At 43.3% G+C, this 16,886-nt stretch overlaps 1 long non-coding RNA gene across 3 annotated transcripts; it reads right to left on the bottom strand.

Annotated features, from left to right (window-relative positions):
- Positions 1–5,254: 5,254 nt before the first annotated feature.
- LOC140623356 (uncharacterized) lies at positions 5,255–16,490 on the bottom strand. Of its 3 annotated transcripts, none has more exons than XR_012022991.1 (3): positions 16,241–16,482; positions 13,463–13,670; positions 5,255–6,376 (listed from the first exon to the last, which is right to left on the bottom strand). It is a non-coding gene; the product is annotated as an uncharacterized lncRNA (long non-coding RNA). The 3 variants fall into 3 exon arrangements; XR_012022990.1 differs by lacking the exon at positions 5,255–6,376 and adding an exon at positions 11,029–12,207 and having other exon boundaries at positions 16,241–16,490; XR_012022989.1 differs by lacking the exon at positions 5,255–6,376 and having other exon boundaries at positions 13,382–13,670.
- Positions 16,491–16,886: the final 396 nt, after the last annotated feature.

Below are 16,886 nucleotides of genomic sequence, written 5' to 3'. Positions count from 1 at the left end.
GTGGGCCTCTTTGGATTTTGGAGGCAACATATACCACATTTGGGTATATTTCCCTGACTCATTTACTGAGAAACCTGTGTTCGTAGGGAATGAAAATCTCTGCAGCAGGTCCAGCTGCTACATTGCTACTCAACCCTAATAATTCAGAAGATCCAAAGTGTCTGTGGCAAGTAAGGATACTGTATGAGCCCTTCGGCAAACACCAAAAAAAGAGACCCAAAGCCCAGAATCCCAGGGTTTTGACACAACACCATCTTCTCCTCTGCTGGAAGAACACTGGACTCTGGTAGAGACTGGGTCTTGATAACATCAAGATTGATGTGATCTCAGCTGTCATTCTTGAACTGCCATAAGATTGGACATACATAGCAACAAAGCATCATCAATTAAAAATGGTATAGAAAAGATTATTACACTCGAGCAGGTCAGGAGGAAGTTGCATGGATAGCTAGCTCAGCTCTCGAGCCTCATGAAGAGGCTATCAGAGGGGGAAAAAACGTGTACCTAGTTTTAAAATGGGTCTGCACAGTATGTTAGCATCAGGTGGAAGTGGACTGCTGTACTGTCACCATTGTATTCAGGAGTCACTCTGAAGGAGTCCACTCTCTCGGTGGGGAGAACTTTGGGCAGCACATTTGGATGTCCATTTTGCCTGAAGAAGTCATGGCCCAAAGTACAAACAACTTCTGACTCATGAGTAGTAGCTCATTATTATGCCTGCTACTCAGAGACTTGGAAAGAATAATACTGGAATATTGCTAACAAGGAAATCTATGGAAGAGGTATATGGATGGACCTCCCAAAACTGGCCAATAGTAAGAGGATTTTTTTAAATTTTTATTTATTTATGATAGTCACACACAGAGAGAGAGAGAGAGGCAGAGACATAGGCAGAGGGAGAAGCAGGCTCCATGCACCGGGAGCCCGACGTGGGATTCGATCCCGGGTCTCCAGGATCGTGCCCTGGGCCAAAGGCAGGCGCCAAACCGCTGCGCCACCCAGGGATCCCAGTAAGAGGATTTTTGCTGCTCATGTGAACACTCATCAAAAGGCATTCACTGCAGAGAAGGCTTTCAATATAACCAGGTGGATGACCCATTTTATGGATGTTGATCAGCTCCTTTGTTAAGCCACCTCCATCCTTGTTGAGTGGCCCTGTGTACTTGCAGCCATGCAACAGGAATAAGGGTATCCATGGGCTCAAGAATGTGACTTCCCTCTCCAAGGCAGAAAGCTCAGCTTGCCCACAGCAGAGGCCAATGTTGAGCCCCTGTTACGATTCTTTGGGGGCAGCAGGGACATGTTGATTATGTTGGACCTCTTCCATTATAGAAGAGCAGAGATTTGTCCTCACTAAAATAGGCACTTTTTTCTCTTTCCCTATCCAAAATGGTTCTGCCAGCAACACCATTTGTGGACTTAATGGAATGTCCTTGATTCCATGATTCATTGTCATGATATCCTAAACAAGCTGCTGCTGCTCACCAAAGATCTCATTTGACAGCAAGAGAAATAGGCTCACATTCTTAGATTTCACTAATCTTATCAAATACCCCATCATCTGAGAACAACTTACATGGTAGATTGTTGGAACGACCTGCTGAAATCATAACTACAGCACTACCTGTAGGATAACACCACTGTGAGACAAAGTGCTGTCCTACAGAATGGAATACATGCTTTGAGCCAGTGACCAACAGATGGTGCTATTTCTCCTATAGGCAAAATACCCAGGGTTCAGAAACCTAATGAATGACCCACTGACAAAATTTACTTTTCCTTCTCCACCAATCTTAGACTCTTCTAGTTTAAAAGTCTTAGTTCCTGTCTTAGTTTAGGTTCTTGTCCTAAGACAGGTCTTGGGGTGCAGATAGTTTGGGCAATGATCCCAGTAAGCACAAATGAAAAAGAGAGGAAAGTGAGCCAGAAAAGGGGAAAAAAGCCAATAAATGTGTGACAATGAGTAGATGAGCACTGAGTCTCACCAAGAACCCTCTGAAAAACAGTGTGGAACAAGCTTCAGAATTGTCCTTCACGGAGATGGGAAAGCAAAAGTATATACCCATCAGCTCCAATTCACAGAACATTCTTTCATGTTTCTGGGCTATCCTCCCCTTTGGCAGAGTGTCAGAGAAAGCCCACCAGAAGAGACAAAAGGGAAAGCTGTCAGATGGACTGGTTGGATATGGAGAGAGATATCTACCTCAGTCAGCTACAGTCCCAAGGGAGGTGCGCTTTCAAGAGTACACAATAACAGCCCAAATGAGAGTAAATGAGAAATAGAAATGAGTAAATGAGTAAATGAGAAATAGAAACTATCACCTATTTTGGGGCCTTCATGCCACTGAATCATAGCCAATAGAGAGGCTGTAATACTGGATGGAGTGCTAAGTCCAATTAACAATGAGGGCAGAGAGGACCCTATCTGGTATCCAGGGGAAACACTGGGGCAACTCTGTTTTTCCATCTCAAACAGGAAAGTTTAAAGGAAAAACCCAAAAAAGGCAAAAACCAAAAAGGCAAGACCAGTAGGACTCAGATTCTTCAGGAATGAAGTTTTGGTCATTACCCAGGTGAAAAACCACAAACAGAGCACTGACTAAGGACGACAGAAGCATGGAATGAGTAGTGAGAGAATGACGTGATAAATATCAACTCTGCCCTTAGGCCAGTTATAGGAATAACAGCTATGCATATTTTTGTTATGTATATATTAATATTAACCAGTTTTTTTTCTTTTTCCCTCCCTCTTCTTAGACTATTTCGCACAAAGAAGGTCAATGGTATTTAACTTTGTCCATTAGTTCATATGTAACCAGACTATAAGAAATGGTTTATTGGGAAGACTGAATTCCCTAGAAATCTTGGACTTTAAAATGGCAGTGATGGCTCATCTCACCCACGTCCAGGAGATGACGAGGGCATCTTCATGTGTGTGAAGCAAAGCTGCATCCTGTTAGGAAGAAGCATGATACTGTGATAAAGGGGGTAAATATTTTGAATAGCAAGCGGTGTGGACTGTGACACTTATTTGCCTATTTGCTCTTGGTCCATTCCCTGATCTTCCCCTGCTCTGCTCTGACTCTAGGGGAACTACATTTTCTGGCATCCCTTAGCAAGCGGCTTCCAGGTAGCTTTGGCCCGTAGAAGGGAATAGTGGAGGGTAAAAGGAGGGAACAATCAGGGTATTGTGCTCTCTCACTCCTTCTCAGGCAACATGTCCATTAATGGCTGTATGTCCTCCATGTCTCCAGCTCTCTCCAAACAATTTAGAAGGTGGGAGAGGCCAGCTATCCCTGGAGTTTCTGAGGGGAGTGAGGCCCTGCCAACACCTTCTTTTCAGCCCAAACTGAATTGAGACTTCTGACTTCCAAAACTGTAAGGAAGTTAAAAAATGTTTTAAGCCCCTAAGATTATCATAATTTATCACAGTAACTGTAGGAAACTAACCAACATTCCTTTGTGTACTTTTATGTATCTGCACTTGACTGTGTTCTCTAATTTAATCCTCTTAACAACCCTAGGAGATAGGTATTGTAAATATGAGGAAATCAAGATATAGGGAAACTAAGGAACTTGCTCCAGGTGTCACAGTAAGAGACGAATGTAGCCAGGGCCACTTGACTATAAAGTCCATGCTCTTTCCACAATGTCACACAGATCTCATCTCTCTGGGCTTTGATTACTCCATTCTCCTTCCACTGCACTAATCCTGAAAGTTCCAGGGGTGCCTGGAAAATGAGTTAGTATGTTACTACCTTTCTCCAGAGAGAGGAAGGTCTAAGTTGGTCACGTCGCTGCCATCTTCTTGCGCAGAAAACTGCTCAGAGGATCAGTGACTCTGGAGCAGTCAACCAAGGGGTACCTCGTTCTGTTCCCTGGGAATACTAAATGTAATTTTCTAAATTTTATCTCATGGAGAAGAGGTGCTACTACCTCCATCCAAGAAGAGCATCTTGGCATCAGAAAGGAGTTGAGGTTTGTACACTGGTGTCTAGCTACAGCAACTTCATGAATGGGGAAGCCATTGTGGTGCATCCCGGGGATCGACTCAGCCTCCATGCAGAATCTTCCTGCATTGCAAAGCCTGGGTAGCTGAGAACTACCTTTTCCAGCCTCCTTTGCAACTAGGTTTCTGAATGTGAACTAGTTTCTGATGATGGGATAAACTCATAAAATATAATGCATAGAAGTGAGATAAAGTTTAAAGCCACTCCTTTAGCCTCTATACTATCAAGAAAACTTGTGAAAATGTGATTTTTTTCTGCACCTGGATCCCCGCAGCCATTTTCCAGAGTTCTGAGTACCAAGAAGCAGTGAAGTCATCCATGGTGGCAGTGGCAGCAGCTTCTTGATTACAGTTTCCAGATCCCTGGACCAAAGCTATGGAGGTATGTCTTAAATAATTCAAATGATAACCTTGAAACGTGGCTGATAGTCCAGTTCTGTATTTTTCTGGGAATAATTTCTAGTGGTCTAGCCTAGATCTCGCTCTCTTAGACCTTACATGCATCAATTTCTGACACTAAGTTTCTTCCTGTAAAAATTACCTAGAATGATTTCTACTTTGTGCATTGAAACTTGAAAGATAAAACTTTCAACTAAAGTAGCAAATATGACAAATCAACTCAGACCAAATTTAGAGTTGCCACTTAAGTGTAGAAATCCAAAAAACAATTAAAAAATAATAATATAAAAAGTGTAGAAATCTAGTTGTTCAACAAATATTTATGAGCATCTACTATAGGTTAGAAACTCTGCTAGTCAGTGAAGAAATACCAGTGAAAAAGAGACATAGCTACACTTTTACATGGCTTAATTCAGGTTGGAGAGGCAGACACATAACCAGGAATAGAATGTTATAAATACTCTGGTAGGTAGAGTACCCTGTATCACAAGGATACATAAGAGGAAGTGGTATCTCAGACTTTGAGTTAATCAGAGTTCACAGAACCTAACATGGATTCATTTAAAAAGAAAATAAATTTGTTTGAATTTGAATATTTGAATATATATATGGAATGATATTATATCAGTGTTACATTTTCTGGTTTAAATAATTGTATGGGGACGCCTGGGTGGCTCACCAGTTGAGTGTCTGCTTTCAGCTCAGGACATGATCCCAGGGTCTGGGATCGAGTCCCACATCAGGCTCCCTGCAGGGAGCCTGCTTCTTCCTCTGCCTGTGTCTCTGCCTCTCTCTGTGTCTCTCATGAATAAATAATATCTTTTAAAAAATAAATAAAATAAAAAATAATTGTATGGTGTTTTTATATAATCAAATATCCATGTCTTAGAAAATACACACTGAAGTATTTAGGGATACAGAGGAATGTTTACAACTTACTCTCAGATGAATCAGAAAAAAATATGTGCGTGTGTGTGTGTATGTGTGTGTTCAAAAATAGTTAAGGAACTGGGCACCTGAGTGGCTTAGTCAGTTAAGTGTCTGACTCTTGATCTCAGCTCAGGTCTTAATCTCAGGGTTGTAAATTCAAGCCCTGCATTCGAGCCCTAAAAAAAAAAAAAAAAAAAAAGTTAACGAACTTCCATATTACCTTCATTTAAATTTACCAATTGTTTACACTTTGCTCCATTTGCTTTACCCTTCTTCCCCAAGCTTGCTCTCTTTCTCCTTCCTCCCTCCTCCTAAGGGCATATGGTTCCTTAACAATTCTTGGCTATTTTGCTCTTAAGTATGAAATTTTATAAAAATCAAACTTTGCAAACCAAAAACCATGATAGAGAAGCTGTTTCCAGAACTGCCGGGAGGGTAGGAGAACATGTTTCAGGCTCAGTGCTACCCAGCCAGGAACATATCCAAAATTCACACCCTGGAATTTGTCATTGAAGGTACCACTGCTGCCCAAGGACCTGGATCATTCTGTAATGTTGCTGTTGTCTAGTAGTTCCCTGCAGTCCTTCTGTGGCTCACTCTTGATATAGAGTATTGGGCAATTGTATCTGGTTAGTGGTAGGTCCTAGATCCTGTACTTACACTCCAACTGTAAGGAACGTAAGACAGTATTTGCCAGTTTTAGCTTCTAGAGTGAGAGGCAGACTTTAAGGTGGGGAATTCTCCAATCATCAAGAAGAAAACAGATGCTAGTTGAAAAGGATGACGATATTCACTAGAGTTCACTTCTTTGCTGTCCAATAGTAACATGAAGTCTTCTTCCCATATTTAATACTAACAGAAGAAAAAATTAAAATGTGCTCACTCCCTTCTTAAAAGGATGATAACCTCCCATTGGTAGCTGAATCCAGCTTGAATCTCTGTGTGGTACTCAGTCCTCTTGTGGTCCTATCATGATCCTGTCTCAGAATTCTGTAACCCATGAGTGAAACTGCAAAGCTAACCACCCACCAGCATGCCCTGGAAGAAAGGGATGGAAAAGAAAAGAAAACTAGTTTAAAATATATGCATAGCAGAACAAGTGAGAAAATTAGGCAGATTCTATAACCTTTATTTTTGCAAATAGTTACAAAGCTTTAATTGATATTTCTAGCCTCCATCCTCTAGCACCCATTTCATGTCCTCTTGTACAGAGCAACAACTCCAGCTAGTCCAGTATCATTACCTGTTTGAATAACTCAAACCTTCATTCCCAAGCGATCTGAATCCTTGATAGTTTTGCCCACCTAAGATTGTTGGAGTCTTCCATTAACTTTTCCACTGGACATGGCAGTACTAAGAATGACCCCAAGATCTGTAAGTCCCAGCCACAGTCCTTTAAGCCTCTACTGTTTATCAGTGACACTCTCTCCTGATTGTGAGGATCAATCAGCCCAGCCAGCACCTTTTTTGGCTTGTCTTCCTAGTGACATGGAGAACTTAAGGCATCCAGGTGGCAGTCTTAACTTCCAATTCAGGAGAACCAGTGTGTCTCCTGGCAGAAGCATTTCTCTCATGCATACCAAGATCTCTAAACCAGCCCATCGAGGATCATGGGGATGGAAAACAAAACATTTTCTAGTTTGTATTATGTGTGAAAAGTACACTTCCCACTTCCATCTTGGAACTTATACTTTTGCAATGGGAAAAAAATAAGACTATATCTTGGTTGCGGACTTAGAGCAAGCAACCTTAACCTTGGAAAATCTGCTAGCATTATTACTGAGTTTTCAATAGAAATCATACCTCTCTATAAGATCACTTGTTTCTGAGTGATGGAATAAATAAATATAACCAGTGAATCTCATAGATACCAGTTCATTGCTGTAACTCTTTCATCAAAGAGAGTTTTCTTTGTCAGAAGCGAGATTACATGGGATAACATGATGGTGTATAAGATATTTAAGGACTATGGATGGTGGTATGGTCTGAGGCATGGTGAGCAGGCATATTGAATGGTACCATCAGACAGCAATTACCCATATATATCCCATTTCAATTCTAGGCATCCTACTTCCCAAACAATGCCTTAATTTTCACATAAGAGAAAAACTGTGTGTTAATAGGTGCCTAAATTCAGCAATTGAAATATTAATCTGGTTTTCAGCCATCTACAGGTATAGGAAGCCAGCAGATGGTTTTCAGTCCACACCTCCAGTCATCGTCACTGCCCAACACAATTCAATGAAGGATCACATAGGCTAGTGTGTTGGTTTTGTTTTTGATCAATAGCTACTACCATAAAGAGGAGATCTGGTTGAAGAAAAATGTGTACAAAACAAATGACGGATTTAGTACTAAGTACCAGAAAGCAAAATTTTATTTTATTTTTTTTAAAGATTTTATTTATTTATTCATAGAGATGCAGAGAGAGAGAGAGGCAGAGACACAGGCAGAGGGAGAAGCAGGCTCCATGCAGAGAGCCTGACGTGGGACTCGATCCCGGGACTCCAGGATCATGCCCTGGGCTGCAGGCGGCGCTAAAACGCTGCGCCACCAGGGCTGCCCGGAAAGCAAAATTTTAAAAGAAAAAGTAAATGACTGGAAATAATTTCTCAGTTGAATTTTTCTCTAACCAAAAGAGGGTTCAAAATGCTGTATTTCAGTTCCTGAATACAGATCATAACAATAGATCACCTGCACCAACTAGCTACTAATCCAGTGCTTCTCATGCACTTCATTGAAGAGCACTTCATTGTTTTCATCAGGTGATCATCTAGCTTGTGTCTGAAAATCTAAGATGACAGGAAATTCAACCTAACCTGAGACCACTCTAGCAGCTACAAAGCTCTCCCTGTGGTAAATTGAATTTCTTGTTACTGTAATTTACGACCTTGAAACTAATTTCACATCTTGAAGTCTTTCATATTTCATTGTTAATGAGGTTTCTACACACACACACACACACACACACACAATTTTCCATATAGAAAGTGAGTCAAAGTTTATTAAAATGCTTTAAAGGGTACATAGTTATGGAGCAGCCCCGGTGGCTCAGCGGTTTGGCACCGCCTTCAGTTCAGGGCGTGATCCTGGAGACCCAGGAGCAAGTCCCACGTTGGGCTGCCTGCATGGAGCCTGCTTCTCCCTCTGCCTGTGTCTCTGCCTCTATCTCTCTCTCTCTCTCTCTCTGTGTCCCTCATGAATAAATAAAATCTTAAAAAAAAAAAGACATAATTATGTATGCCAAGATATGCCATGATTCAATTTTAATGTGTTTTTTTTTTATAACAGTTGAAGTCTAGGAATTGCCTCCTACAATAACTTAGGGTCATGTGGTCTTCCCAGCTATTAAATATCTATTGGATGAATGGCTGCTTTCTTACTTGGGAGAAAGAATTGGGTGCCTGTAGTTTATTTGGCAGAGATTTTAAGTAAGATTTCCTAGAAACAACCTGAAATGGTTACTTGTTTGCATGTGACTTATTGGAGTGCAATCAGAAGAGACAGGGAGTGGAGGGAGGAAAGTAGGATAGGCAAGGAACTATGCAAGAATGGGGTTCCAGGTGAAATCTAGTTTCAGCTTCATCCTACAAGAAACTGGGGAGTATAAAGTACACTGCAGACCTGTCTTGCCTTGAAGCAAGGGAGTAGAACTTCTGTACATTTGCCCCAATCAATTATTGGTCACAGTTCATGAAATGGGAGGTTGGTAGAACTTCCAGGAATCTCTAGCCCCAGAGGCTTCAAACATACAAGAGAAATCCTCCAGAGAAAGTTGCAGGCATGGCCCATTATTCCCAGCTGTGGCAACTAGGGTGGTGGACATAACAACCAAAGTGGGAAAAGGGATCTCAGACTCAGCAATGTCTGCCACGGTCTACCTCTTGCAGTGTTCAGATCCATGTGCTTTATACATTGGGTTCATTCTATCCTATCACGGCTTCTCCAGGATTCTGGTCAATTACACTTCTGGCAAAAATGTAAGGAAGGAGGGTGTGGGAGAGGAGCTATAGCCTCTGCTGCTGTAGCTGGACCCAAGGCCGTTGATGATATTCAGCATCTCTCTCCTCCACCTTCCAATCTAGAGTCTCCTCATCCAGGTTGTCCTTCTGCTGGTCTAGGTGCCTTATCTGGTAGGATGACTCAATCCTCATCTGTGAGGAGCCTGAGCTCCTGACTACCATGCCCTTATCAGATATAGTTCCATTTATAGTTAAAATTACTTGAGAGGGGCGCCTGGGTGACTCAGTGGTTGAGCGTCTGCCTTTGGCTCAGGTCATGATCCCAGGGTCCTGGGGTCAAGTCCCACACTGGGATCCCTGCAGGGAGCCTGCTTCTCCCTCTGCCTATGTCTCTGCCTTTCTCTCTCTGTGTCTCTCATGAATAAAATAAAATCTTTAAAAAAAAAAAAAACAACTGCCATGAGAGTTTCAAGAGACTCCTCAGTGGATCACTCAAGTACCAAACATTTCTTTTCTTTAAAAAAAAAAATAGGGTAGCCCCAGTGGCACAGCGGTTTAGCACAGCCTACAGTCTGGGGAGTGATCCTGGAGCCCCAGGATCGAGTCCCACGTCGGGCTCCATTGGAGCCCGCTTCTCCCTCTGCCTGTGTCTCTGCCTCTCTCTCCCTGTCTCTATGAATAAATAAATAAATAAATAAATAATCTTTAAAAAAATAAAAACAAAAAAAAGATTTACTTATTTTTATCTAAGAGAGAGAGTACACAAGTGTGGGGAGGGGAAGAGGGAGAGAATCTCAAACAGACTCCCCACTGAGATCAGAGCCTGATGCAGGGTTCAATCTCAAGACCCTGAGATCATGACCCAAGGCTAAATCAAGAGTCATACATTTAAACAACTGAGCCACCCAAGTGCCCTGCAAGTCCCAAACACTTTTTGCCGGTCCCCACTGTGCAGCAGCAGACCTGTCTCCTTATGATTATCCAAGTCAATTTCCTTCACAAGGTGGTAACCCCTTTCTACTGGTACAAAGAACCCAAAGTGGCAAAGTGGTAGTCATGGTATTAAGTTCAGTGGAACTTTTTGTTCCCTGGTAGAAGTATCCTCTTTCTGGAAGGCAGGTATACAGCCATAGGACCTAAAGTTACAGAGACAAAAAACCAAATTCTTCCAACAGCTTTCTGACATTGATGGTGAGTGGGGCTTCTCCTACTTCTATTCTCTGGTTCTCAGACCCATGTACTCTGTTGACTGGGGACATAGCACTATATAATGATTGCTGGTTTAAGGAATAAAGAAACATAGAGACCTATCCTCACAAAATATCATCCTAGCGAGATACTCATTCTTTACCAAGGCACAGTAGCATACCTAGAGATGCTTTTTAAATGATTAAAAGAATTTATAGAGAACCAGAAGAGATTATGAAACATCTCACAGTCACTGATAAAACAAGCCAAGTATCAGTACAGATATAAAAGATCCATACTCTGAAATGAAAAAATGTTACCTATTTATACATAAAAAATTGATATACATGGGCAGCCCAGGTGGCTCAGAAGTTTAGCGCCACCTTCAGCCCAGGGTGTGATCCTGGAGACCCGGGATCGAGTCCCACCTTGGGCTCCTTGCATGGAACCCGCTTCTCCCTCTGCCTGTGTCTGTGCCTCTCTCTCTCTCTCTTTCTGTGTTTCTCATGAATAAATAAATAAAATCTTAAAAAAAAAAAAGAAAATTGATACACAATTTTTAATATACATAGAAAATTGTAATCAACAACTTCAGAATACAGGGTTTTTTTTTTTTTTTTTCCCAGTGTACACATGCAGAATTCTTTAGAAGACACAGGAAGCAGGAGTCTAAGATCTGGCCTCTGTACTAGAATAAATAACAGATACAATCATGCCTGTCTTGCCCTTCTGTGTTCCAATTCCACTCTCCTATTGAGTGCTGGGGGAAGAGGGTTGTTTAGTCAGAGCATGAGATCCTTTTACTTTGGGAACTATGAGTAAAATATAGGAGCCATATTTTGGGGGAGACTCAAAGGTCTAATTTATTACACTCGATTCCAAAATAGGTTACACGTTCCTAGAGGTGAGATGGCTCTAGATGAACCAGCATTGGGGGGGGGGAGGCGGGGGGAGGAAGACATGCTACAAGAAAACGAGAAGACAAGGAAAAGCCTATCAGGCAAAAGTTTGATACACAGAAATGACACTGAGAAATTCCTGAGATGGAATGTGGATATCTGGTGAGGAATTTTAGCTTGTCCCCAGAACTTATAAGACATTCTAGGCTATGTTCCTCTGTTTTCTTAAGCTGTTTCGTAGATAGTAGTAGCTTCCTTTGTATCTTATTTTTGTATAAGGCATATCTTGTCTTCAAAAATATATGTAACACATATGGAAAAAACTCTGGAAAATTAAACATCAATGCTAATAGCAGTTATTTATAAGTGGGATCTGTGATCTTTTTTCTTTTTGCTTATTTGTATATACTGACTGGCCTAAAATAAACAAGCATTCATTATATTTGTAATTCCTTTGTTTCTGCACCACATCACAGTACAAACCTTTTTTTTTTTTTTTTGACAGAACCCAACCTCAAAAGCCCACAGACCTTAGTTTGATCTTGAATCAAAAAATTTGAAGCCCAAATCACTCGCAAGTCCCAGAACACCATCTTGTGATGGAGTTGCAATCATAGCAACTGTGTTTTCTCTGTTAGTTGGATCTGAGAACATGTAAGGCTTGAAAGCATGGTGTGACTATAAAGCAATCTTGAGTTTTCACCCTAAAACACCCAAAACTTATACATTCAGGAAGTATTGTCTTTCAAAGAAGCCACTCTGCTCACATCAGTTCTGGAGTTCCTCTGATAAAATGGTCTTCAGAGCTGAGTTAGTAATGCTGAAAGAAAATCAATTTCATTATAAGTCACAAAAACTCCTTAGTCTACAGTCTTACTCCTCCTTTTGCTCCTTGTCTCACTTCCTTCTTTAGCTAAGTTTTATCCCTCCCTTCTTTGTACTCTTTATTTTTACTGCTATTGTGTTTGACTAAGACTTCAAGGACCTATTGCTGAAAACCTGGGGAAGAGTGTGGGAAAGGTTCTGAGGCTTATAAAGACTGGGATCTGGGGGGGAGGGGGAAGTGGAAAGGAGTAGACAGTTGGATTGTGAAGCCCAAAGATAAAGTGACATAATTTATCACCTTATTCTGGAATAGTTTTGAGAGTGAAAGGTGACATGATTAACAATTACACCAGGTCAACCAGGATATGCACTTAACCCTATGGATTTAGGGAGCAAGTCAGGAAAGGCAACTGACTCATATCTGTCCACTTGGTCCGCTTTTAGGGCCAGCAATGGGTGTAACTGGCCTGAGGCCATAAATGTGAATTGCCGGATATAGAGAATGGCTTCTATTTGAGGATAGAGCTGTCATTACATTTGATCATTGGGACAGATTCATGTTTAATTTAAGGAACTCTCATTCGGTAAGAAACAGTTACATTGAATTTCTTGGAATTACTCCTTATACGTTATTAAGATTTTATGACCACTTACACACTTGTGGATACTCCTTACAAATGAAAATATTTTCTAGGTATTATAACAGTCCCACTCACCGGCCTATTTTCTGTCACCGTTGAGGACTCCATTATAACCCTGGGATTTTCACATCTCCTTTCCTCAAAAGGCTAATAAAAGATTAAACAACCAACAAAATCCCTCTAATTGTGTGATCATCCAGTCAGCTGTCCCTTCATTCACTGCCCTATAGTCTGTTCCTTTGTCTTGTGTTTCCCAACTTTGGAAAAGCTACAAACTCATTGAGTTTGTTGGCTTTTCCACTTCAGCTGTTTATTGGGCCAAATCTCACTCATTCCCATGGGAATTGGCCTATAACACAAGTGCCCACACCATATATGTTAAGCACTGCTTCATTCTTTAAGCCGCTGTTCATCTATAACACACATTTTACCCAACTCAAAAGAAATCGATACACTGTCTCCTTTAGATAGTTTCCAAACTAACTCTCCTATGGTACATACTTCTAAAAGAATGTCAGTTCAGCAGAATAAATTCCACAAAAATTTATTGAGCTCCTCTTACTAGTCGGAGCACTAGTGAAATACAGGCACAATCACACATTTCCTGACCTCGAGGCTCCCGCGTCCTTGTAGTAGGTGTCAACAGAGTCACAGTAGATTGTGCTAAATGCTGTAGCAGAGCACAAATATGCACAATGGTGGAACAGTGATAAAACAGAGAGACCTAGGAGATCAAAAGTGTTGGTAGGCAGGGAGTTAGAAAAGGCCTCCTTTAGGAAATATTTGTGTTGAGTCTGGAAGGTTGAGTAGGAATTTTCTAGGGAGAAAGAAAGAAAAATAAAAAATTTTGAGCCCCTTCTATAGGTCAGATACATAGATTATTTAATAGTCTCTACACACAAAACTTACCATTTTTTTATTATTCAAGTTTTTAGTGTCAAGAAAAAAAAAAAAAGATGAAGCCATTTGTTCAAGGTTTCATAGTGAGTGGGCTATGGAGACTGATTCAAACTCTGTATGTTTGATTCCAAGATAGTGCGTGCTCTTTCCATTGTACCATACTGCCTTCCAGCAGGGCAGAAGGGCATATGATTAGTAATTTTTAATGCTGTATGATGCATTATAAAGTTTAAGGACAGGCAAAACTTACCTATGATGAGAAGGTCAAAAGAGTGACTACATTTAGCAGAGATGATATCTAGGGAACAGGAAGGGGATTTTTTGGGGTGCTGGGCAGGTTTCACAGGTGTCTATACATCTAAAAATTCATTGAGCTGTACACATAAGAGTTGTGCACTTTACTATCAATTATACCTCAAAATGTAAATAAAAACCAATTTGTTATGTGCTATGCCTTTTATAGGTCAAGAAAGCTGATCTCTGGATCCTTATAATCCCCTTTTTTGATGAACAGTCTGCTTATTTTAGATACTTATTTTTCCCTGAATAAAATGGATTAATCATAGGTAATGACAGTGCATCGATCTTGCCTCTCGAGTATAGTCTTTATTATAATCTGCTTCCTCACATTCCTGACTGCTGAGATCATAAAACTGTGGATTTTAAGAGATGAAGAGTTGCTTTGACACTTCTACAGGGGGTGCCACATGATCCTTTTGAGATTCTTTTTTTTTTTTCCTTTTGAGATTCTGATGAAAGGGAAAACCATAGACCTCTTCTCCTGAAATGTACATACACACACTTTGTACAAGATTTTGAGATTACCACAACACTAAGGACCCACCTAGCCGCCCTAGGATCTCAAATTCAGATCCTGGGAGCTAGCCCAAACCTTTTCCTACAGAGGAACAAAGGAGGCCCAAGGAGGGAGAGCCGCCTGTGTAGGTGCAGAGAGGAGACAACCCAAGGCTTCCGAGGCTCAGACACTTATGCTCTTCGCCCCACTGCCTCTGCAGGTATCATAGATTTCCTTTGCCCTAAAACCTCCACGCGTGGAGACTCAGATCCCAGGAACTTCCGTAATACCTTGTATCCCACCTTTTGTAACTGGAATCACATCAGAAGCTAGTCAAAGTTTACCTTGTACTTCCTGGAGAACAATAGGTACAAAGTGTAGCTGGGGACATTTGTCTTTTTTTTCACAGACTGCCTCAAAACCCGGAAGTGAGGTTAAAATTAAAATGTCCCAGTGAGGGCAGCCCCGGTGGTTTAGCGTTTTGGCGCCACCCTCAGCCTGGGGTGTGATCCTGGAGACCCAGGATCGAGTTCCACATCGGGCTCCCTGCGTGGAGCCTGCTTCTCCCTCTGCCTGTGTCTCTGCCTCTCTCTCTCTCTCTGTGTCTCTCATGGATAAATAAATAAAATCTTAAAAAAAAAAAAAAAAAAAAAAGTCCCAGTGATCCCTGGGTGGCTCAACGGTTGAGCACCTGCCTTGGGCCCAGGGCATGACCCTGGGGTCCCAGGATCGAGTCCCACATCAGGCTCCCTGCATGTAGCCTGCTTCTCCCTCTGCCTGTGTCTCTGCCTCTCTCTCTCTGTGTCTCTCATGAATAAATAAATAAAACCTTAAATAAATACACTCAGGGGGGCACTAGGCAGGATGAGCACTGGGTGTTATGCTATATGTTGGCAAATTGAATTCCAATTTTTTTTTAAATTCTCAAATAAATAAAATGTCCCAGTAAAAAAAATTTTCTTTTTTGTTTTTTTGTCTTTTGTTTGTTTTGGCGAAATCCAGTCTAAGGCACGGCCTACATTTAGGCCTACATTTAAGGCTTTGCTCGGCATTTGCTCTTTCTAACAACTGAAAAGATCCCGTTTGAACTTCACTGCGCTCTGAAAAACCTTTCAATGGTCTCTGACCAAAAGAACAATGAAGGGATCCCCGGGTGGCGCAGCGGTTTGGCGCCTGCCTTTGGCCCAGGGCGCGATCCTGGAGACCCGGGATCGAATCCCACGTCGGGCTCCCGGTGCATGGAGCCTGCTTCTGTCTCTGCCTGTGTCTCTGCCTCTCTCTCTCTCTGTGTGACTATCATAAATAAATAAAAATTAAAAAAAAAAAAAAACAATGAAAATTCCGGCCCGGGAAATCTGTCCGATTTGTGGCCGCCTCGGTCTTTCAGCCTGGACCAGGATTCCTACTCGCAATCCAAACAGAGGCTCTGAGGCGGCCCGGAAGGCCCCGCTCCCGTGCGGAAGGCCTGACGGAAACGCGCTCCGGCTGCGGCCCGGCGACCCCTCAGTGGGAAGCGCCGTAGGCCGTTTTCCTTCACGACCGTCGGGCGTCATCTCGTTACCGCCCATTTTACACAGGGAGCAAACGGGTTTTCCAAGGTCAAGTAACTTGGTCAAGGTCACAGAACTCAAGTCACGAAACTGAGCATCAGGAACAAGTGGCTCGGTCCGCCGAGCGGGCAAAGCGCGTACCTGGGAGACCGGGAAGGGCGTCCCGCACGCGCCTCCTCGGGGCGAACGCGGTTCTTGGGACGGCGGGTTTCCCACCCAAACCTGCAGCCCTTCTCACCGACGAAGGCGGATGGACACCTGGGCGGGGCAGGGACGTCCCGGCCACACCGCTGCTGACGGGAAGACAGGGCGGGAGGACCGCGCGCAGCAGTGCCACGGCCGCAGCCGGGGTCTCCGCTCCCGGCAGCCCCCGCCAGCCCCACCGCGGCCCGCCCCCGGCGTCGGGAGGCCCAATCAGCGGCACGGCCTTGCGCCGCGCCCCGCCCCCGGCGTCGGGCTGCCCAATCAGCGGCGCGGCCTTGCGCCCCGCCCCGCCCCCGGCGTCGGGCTGCCCAATCAGCGGCGCGGCCTTGCGCCCCGCCCCCCGCCGCGGCCCGACCCGGCGTCGGACGGCCCAGTCAGTGGCACGGCCTTGCGCCGCGGCCCGCCCCGGCGTCGGGCGGCCCAATCAGCGGCGCGGCCCTGCGCCCCGCCCCCCACCTCGGCCCGCCCCCGGCGTCGGGCGGCCCAATCAGCGGCGCGGCCTTGCGCCCCGCCCCCCGCCGCGCCCTATACTTACCCCGGCCCGGGCGGCCCCGCCACCGCAGGCGTCGTTGGGCCTGTGCTC

This window comes from Canis lupus, chromosome 32 (genome assembly GCF_048164855.1).
Source record: "Canis lupus baileyi chromosome 32, mCanLup2.hap1, whole genome shotgun sequence".
Taxonomy (NCBI): Eukaryota; Metazoa; Chordata; class Mammalia; order Carnivora; family Canidae; genus Canis; species Canis lupus.
Note: the sequence above shows the minus strand (reverse complement) of the source record. Positions and strands in the feature narration are given on the sequence as shown.